The sequence below is a fragment of the Coregonus lavaretus genome (genome assembly GCF_964263955.1).
Source record: "Coregonus lavaretus genome assembly, chromosome: 22".
Classification (NCBI taxonomy): Eukaryota; Metazoa; Chordata; class Actinopteri; order Salmoniformes; family Salmonidae; genus Coregonus; species Coregonus lavaretus.
The window spans coordinates 19,834,233-19,842,173 of NC_140009.1; the positions used below are offsets into that span (position 1 = coordinate 19,834,233).

The 7,941-nt window shown below is 44.6% G+C and overlaps 1 protein-coding gene across 1 annotated transcript in view; it reads left to right on the forward strand.

Moving 5' to 3' along the window:
- Positions 1-7,941, forward strand: part of LOC311149580 (microtubule cross-linking factor 2-like) — a gene marked incomplete at both ends in the record, with an annotated part of 52,273 nt that overhangs the window by 18,992 nt on the left and 25,340 nt on the right. The gene's annotated exons all lie outside the window — the stretch shown is intronic.

Here is a 7,941-nt window from a genome sequence, read left to right on the forward strand (position 1 = left end):
GTTGTTTACAAAGCATGTGACAAATACAATTTTATTTTGTTTGACCCGACTGCCTTGGCCTAACTAAAAAAGAATACCAGACGCCTATTGGGAGCTGTGGCTCAGATAAGGTCCCTGTCCTCCTTCCAGACAAAGGCTGTGACATCATCAACATGCTGCCAGTAGCTCCTGTGTTTACTGTGAATTGCAACAAGGTAATGGGAATTGGCTGTTGACATGCTATTGGCTATGCTGTTGCTCTGGGCCATGGTTGCCATGGTTAGACATATTAGCCTCTTTGTCACTTCAAATTCGAATAGGTTTTATAGGGAGGCTTATGTTATAAAGCCTATAATGATCCTATGACAGATCCCTAACACAGAAAACAACACAGCCATTTTAGCAAGTTGGTAGAATAGGACAGTGGGGACGTTTTGCTACCCCGAAAATGTGGCCTGCCATATAGATTGGCTTTATTGAACGAATGGCATGTCTTCCACCCAGCACTTATCAATATTTATTAGTGTAGTGGCTCAATGTCAGTAGTTGTGTGACTAAAGAATGTCACCACCAATTGTTTCCATCACGGCATGTATATACACAGAGATGCTGTCTGTCTGAACCACAGTTGTTCTCCAGGGGTCTAAGTGTTCTCTGCGTTCCCTGTTCTCCTCGTTAGGTCCTGTCAGAGTGCTCCTGTCTCTCTAACTGACAGAGGATCGGTATATCCCTACTCTCCCGGAGTCTCCTGCTCCTCTCCTGGGTTCCTGGAGGGCAGGCCTAATCAGATTCTTATCTAATAAGAAAAGACTATGGGGCTATATTTTGTGTGTGTGTTTTAAAAACACCCTGTTATGTACATGTCTGCCTACACCAGGAGGCTGAGAAGGAGCTGAGCTCCACTTGAACTTGAACTTGATCTGTCTGTCTCTATTTTTCTTTCTCTCTGTTTGTCTCTTTCTCTCTCTCTCTCGCTGTGTCTGTCTCTCTCTCTCACGCTCTCTCTGTTTCTCTCTCCATCACTCTGTGTCGGAGTGTTGAGTTGAGACAGTTGAGGCAGTAGGACAGCAAAGGGTCAGGATAAGAGCCAAAGGCGTCCGCATGCTTCCCAGCCGAAACAGTTCGGAAAAGTTTGTGCATATATTATGACGACATTTTGTGACGTTTCTGTAATTTTTTGACAGAAATGGTTTGTCGAGATCGGTGTGGAAGAACTTGACTGGCCTGCACAGAGCCCTGACCTCAACCCCATCGAACACCTTTGGTATGAATAGGAATGCCGACTGAAAGCCAGGCCTAATCGCCCAACATCAGTGCCCGACCTCACTAATGCTCTTACATTTACATTTTAGTCATTTAGCAGACACTCTTATCCAGAGCGACTTACAGTTAGTGAGTGCATAAATTTTTTCATGTGGCTGAATGGAAGCAAGTCCCTGCAGCAATGTTCCAACATCTAGTGGAAAGCCTTCCCAGAAGAGTGGAGGCTGTTATAGCAGCAAACGGGGGACCAACTCCATATTAATGCCGATGATTTTGGAATGAGATGTTCGACAAGCATTTTTTATTTTAATATCCAATTGCAATCCAATTACGATCTTGTCTCATCGCTGCAACTCCCCAACGGGCTCGGGAGAGGCAAAGGTCGAGTCATGCGTCCTCCGAAACATGACCCGCCAAACCACGCTTCTTAACACCCGCCCGCTTAACCTGGAAGCCAGCTGCACCAATGTGTCGGCGGAAACACCGTTCAACTGACAACTTAAGTCAGCCTGCAGGCGCCCGGCCCGCCACAAGGAGTCGCTAGAGCGCGATGAGCCAAGTAAAGCCCCCCCCCCGGCCAAACCCTCCCCTAACCCGGACGACGCTGGGCCAATTGTGCGCTGCCCTATGTGACTCCCGGTCGTGACACAGCCTGGGATTGAACCCGGGTCTGTAGTGACGCCTTAGACCACTGCACCACTCGGGAGGCCTATTCCATTTATTTGTATCCTAAAAAACTCCCTAGTCCTTGCCGATGACAAGCATACCCATAACATGATGCAGCCACCACCATGCTTGAAAATATGAAGAGTGGTACTCAGTGATGTGTTGTGTTGCGCTTCGTATTCAGGACATAATGTTAATGTTTGCCTTATTGCAAACAGGATGCATGTCTTGGAATAGTTGTATTCTGTACAGGCTTCCTTCTTTTCACTCTGTCATTTAGATTAGTATTGAGGAGTAACTACTATGTTGTTTTAAACAGTGGACGCTCCTCAGAGGAGGAAGAGGAGGACCATCCTCAATGAATTTCATAAAAATAAAAGTAGTGAAACATTAAAAAAGTTATCATTTTTAGATAAAACTATACTAAATATATTCACATGTCACCAAATGATTGATTAAAACACACCGTCTTGCAATTAAGGTCTACAGTCACATCAACAACACTCTGTAGGGTAGCACCATGGTGTAGCCGGAGGAAGGCTAGTTTCCGTCCTCGTCTGGGTACATTGACTTCCATACAAGACCTAGGAGGCTCATGGTTCTCACTCCCTTCCATAGACTTGCACAGTAATTATGACAACTTCCAGAGGACGTCATCCAACCTATCAGAGCTCTTGCAGCATAAACTGACATGTTGTCCACCCAATCAAAGAATCAGAGAATGAATCTAGTACTGAAAGCTAACTACAGCTAGCCTAGCACTGCAGTGCATAAAATGTGGTGAGTAGTTGACTCAAAGAGAGAGAAAGACAATAGTTGAACAGTTTTGAACAAATTAATGTCTTTAAAAAATAAAGAGAAGCAAGAGAAAGAGAGCTAGCTATATTTTGTTGTATTTTTTTAACTTAGCTAGCAAATGCAGCTAGTTAGTAGTTTAGCCTACCCAAACACCCGGCTCAAACAGAGAGGGATTCTATGTTAGCTAGCTGACTATGACTATCCAACACTGGAATTCTACCCAGTCAAGGTGATTTTTGAGTGACTAACTCATCTCTGTACCCCACACATACAATTACAGTGGGGGAAAAAAGTATTTAGTCAGCCACCAATTGTGCAAGTTCTCCCACTTAAAAAGATGAGAGAGGCCTGTAATTTTCATCATAGGTACACGTCAACTATGACAGACAAAATGAGAAAAAAAAATCCAGAAAATCACATTGTAGGATTTTTAATGAATTTATTTGCAAATTATGGAGGAAAATAAGTATTTGGTCAATAACAAAAGTTTCTCAATACTTTGTTATATACCCTTTGTTGGCAATGACACAGGTTAAACGTTTTCTGTAAGTCTTCACAAGGTTTTCACACACTGTTGCTGGTATTTTGGCCCATTCCTCCATGCAGATCTCCTCTAGAGCAGTTGTTTTGGGGCTGTCGCTGGGCAACACAGACTTTCAACTCCCTCCAAAGATTTTCTATGGGGTTGAGATCTGGAGACTGGCTAGGCCACTCCAGGACCTTGATTCTTTCATTCATTCTTTCCTTTAATCTGATCAGTCGTCCTGGTCCCTTTGCAGAAAAACAGCCCCAAAGCATGATGTTTCCACCCCCATGCTTCACAGTAGGTATGGTGTTCTTTGGATGCAACTCAGCATTCTTTGTCCTCCAAACACGACGAGTTGAGTTTTTACCAAAATGTTCTATTTTGGTTTCATCTGACCATATGACATTCTCCCAATCCTCTTCTGGATCATCCAAATGCACTCTAGCAAACTTCAGACGGGCCTGGACATGTACTGGCTTAATCAGGGGGACACGTCTTGCACTGCAGGATTTGAGTCCCTGGCGGCGTAGTGTGTTACTGATGGTAGGCTTTGTTACTTTGGTCCCAGCTTTCTGCAGGTCATTCACTAGGTCCCCCCGTGTGGTTCTGGGATTTTTGCTCACCGTTCTTGTGATTATTTTGCCCCCACGGGGTGAGATCTTGCGTGGAGCCCCAGATCGAGGGAGATTATCAGTGGTCTTGTATGTCTTCCATTTCCTAATAATTGCTCCCACAGTTGATTTCTTCAAACCAAGCTGCTTACCTATTGCAGATTCAGTCTTCCCAGCCTGGTGCAGGTCTACAATTTTGTTTCTGGTGTCCTTTGACAGCTCTTTGGTCTTGGCCATAGTGGAGTTTGGAGTGTGACTGTTTGAGGTTGTGGACAGGTGTCTTTTATACTGATAACAAGTTCAAACAGGTGCAATTAATACAGGTAACGAGTGGAGGACAGAGGAGCCTCTTAAAGAAGAAGTTACAGGTCTGTGAGAGCCAGAAATCTTGCTTGTTTGTTATTGACCAAATACTTATTTTCCACCATAATTTGCAAATAAATTCATTAAAAATCCTACAATGTGATTTTCTGGATTTTTTTCTTCTCAATTTGTCTGTCATAGTTGACGTGTACCTATGATGAAAATTACAGGCCTCTCTCATCTTTTTAAGTGGGAGAACTTGCACAATTGGTGGCTGACTAAATACTTTTTTTCCCCCACTGTATCTGTAAGGTCCCTCAGTCGAGCAGTGAATTTCAAACACAGATTTAACCACAAAGACCAGGGAGGTTTTCCAATGTCTCGCAAAGAAAGGCACCTATTGGTAGATACAAATACATTTAAAAAAAGCAGACATTGAATATCCCTTTGAGCATGGTGAAGTTATTAATTACACTTTGGATGGTGTATCAATGCACCCAGACACTACAAAGATACAGGCGTCCTTCCTAACTCAGTTACCGGAGAGGAAGGAAACCGCTCAGGGATTTCACCATGAGGCCAATGTTGACTGAGAATCGCAATACATATCGTAGCGGCACCTAAGGATCGTGATAATATCGTATTGTGAATTCCCTGGCAATTTCCAGCCTTAGTAATGAGGCTGAGTGGAGCGAATGAGAAGTGAGATTGATTGCTCAATTGAATGAGGACAATTGCATCTTCATTGGTCATTCTTTGGGGAGGTTCCATTACTAGTGCTCTGTACACTGACCTGAGAGAGAGAGAGATGTTTCCTATGCCAGTAAAGCCCATTGAATTGAGAGTGAGAGAGAGATAGAGAGGGAGAGGGGGAGAGGTAGAGGGGGAGGGGGAGAGGTAGAGGGGGAGGGGAAAGGGAGCGGGAGCGGGAGGAGGAAGACACAAAATGATCCCCCTGGCGTAAAATGTGAAGTGTATCTCCTCCAGATTTGATGTGGTTTTAGAGGACATGGTGAGATCATCAAAACCACGTTGTATAGACCATTAACCATTACAACGTGGTCTGAGGGTTTGGCCCACTAAGCACATTTCCTGGGTTGCTGCTTGGTTCCTTGTTATCATCTTCTCTCTGCTTAGAATATGCAGCGCCTTAACTGGGCAGGCTTCTCTCACTCTGTGTGTGTGTGTGTGTGTGTGCGTGTGTGTGTGCGTGCGTGCACATACTTGTTTGTGTGTATGTGCGTGCAAATGCTTGTCTGTGTGTGTGTGCGTGCGTGCGTGCGTGCACATACTTGTTTGTGTGTATGTGCGTGCACATGCTTGTCTGTGTGTGTGTGTGTGTGCGCACGCAGGCAGTAGCATGCTGCAGTGGCGTGATATGCTGTACACACCCACCCCTTCATCGTCTCTCCTAGAGCCCAGTACCCCGTGCTGTGACACACTTTTCTCTCATCTCTCTCCTCTTCAATTATCAGTTAACTTCCAGGCAGCTGCAGACAGTAGTATCAGAGAGCCTGGATGAGCACAGTAAAATGAAGCACTCATCAATTATCACCTACATATTGATTACTATGTCTGGCACTGTTAACAGCAGCATAGTAAGACAGCAATTAAAACAGTGGTGTTTATAATTACACCATAACATTGTGTGTCTGCTATGTTGAGAGGGGGACTCATTCGTATTAAGCACAGTACACATAGTAGTAATGTAGTGTCTCTTGACGTTCATTACATTCATGGCACACCCCTCTTGACGTTCATAACATTCATGGCACACACCTCTTGACATTCATTCGGGGACCGTAGATGTAAATTAGCTGTAAGCTCAAATCTGGTGCAACGCATCAGTTCTCACTTCTGTTGTTATTGTACATTGTCCCTGTCCAAATAAACTCCATAAAAAATATATAAAAAATATACATCGCTCGTGAGATTATCAGTAATGCTATATAGGACTTACTGGACAAAGCATCACAACATACATATAAGTTTGGTGATGAAATTTAACATTTTACAGAGATAAATATGATTCTTCATGTTCTAAATTGTTCAGTGGGGTCTTTCTCTAACATATCATTAACATTATATCCAAAAAGTTGGATTTCATAATGAGCAACGAGTTCTGTTAACAGAGCGGTGCCGCTTTCTCACAGGAACTTTTGAGGATGTTACATGTTATGGTGGTCGTCTGCAAAGTTGTTTCCGCGGGTCGCAAAAAGCTAAATTATACTGAACAAAACTATAAACGCAACATGTAAAGTGTTGGTCCCATGTTTCATGAGCTGAAATAAAAGATCCCAGAAATGTTTCATATACACAAAAAGCTTATTTCTGTAATTTGTTGTGCACAAATTTGTTTACATCCCTGTTAGTGAGCATTTCTCCTTTGCCAAGATAATCCATCCACCTGACAGGTGTGGCATATTAAGAAGCTGATTAAACAGCATGACCATTACACAGGTGCACCTTGTGCTGGGTACAATAAAAGGCCAATCTTAAATGTGCAGTTTTGGCACACAACACAATGCCAGAGATGTCTACATTTTGAGGGAGCGCGCTATTGGCATGCTGACTGCAGGATTGTCCACCAGAGCTGTTGCCAGAGAATTGAATGTTCATTTCTCTACCATAAGCTGCCTCCAACGTTGTTTTAGAGAATTTGGCAGTACGTCCAACCGGCCTTACAACCACTTGTTACCATGCCAGCCCAGGACCTCCACATCCGGCATCTTCACCTGCGGGATCATCTGAGACCAGCCACCGGGACAGCTGATGAAACGGAGGAGAATTTCTGTCTGTAATAAAGCCCTGTATTTAGCACCCTGTCTGCCATACCAGCTGGAAATTCATCTCATCCCTCTCTTTATCTCTCCATTGACCGTCACAAATCCCCTCCACTACCACCACCACCACAGCTCTGGATGGGCTGATGGGCTGATGGCCTGTGAGGTTTCAGCCTCAGTGCTCCCACTTGGTCCTGCTTGGTTATGAGAGCACATAGAAGGCTGACTAGCTGTCACACAGGACGTGGTGTATATAAATGAATATACTTCTATATCCTCTCTGTGATTTGATCAGAGCAGCTTAGCGTTCAGTGCTTGTCTCTCTCGGGGCTCACGGGAGTTTGTTAGTTGAGCTCAGGGGCATGTAGAGCTCTCCAAATTCATTTTATGGCAGAAAGAAAAATAAATTGGCTGGCAGCCCCTCTGTGCTGAGGTTGTGAGGGGTTTAGTCAAAAGAGGATGATTGGTGTGAGAGTGTGTGTGTGCACGCTTGTGTGTGTATGTGTGAGGGAGGGGTGCGGATCTGTGTGTGCGTGTGTGCATGTGCCTGTGTGCATGAGTGTGTGTGTCTGTCTGTGTGTACATATGTGCGTTTGTGTGTGTGTGCATGTGATGTTGAGTGTTGCATGGGTGTCTTTATTTGTGAAGTGTGCACCTGCCCACTCGACACAAAAAAGCGACACCGCATGCCCCGAGATACAATCACCATTCCGTTTGCTATTTGCATCTTTCTTCAGTCTGGATACAACTGGGAGAAAGCCCTGTCGCCACCGTTGTTGTTATGCCTGTGTAGACGGGCTTAATGAAGAGATGAGGTGAGCTATGAGAGGAATGCAGGGGACCGTCGCGCCCCTCTCCTTCGGCTGAGCGTCTGTCTCCGTTAGCGACCAGCTGACTTACGGCTTAATGAGCGTGAGGTGCTCCAGATTCTCCTAACAACGGAGAAAGGGGGAGAAAGAAGCACCTTCTCCTTGATTGAATTCCATTGAAGGGAGAGGAGAATGGAGGAGGG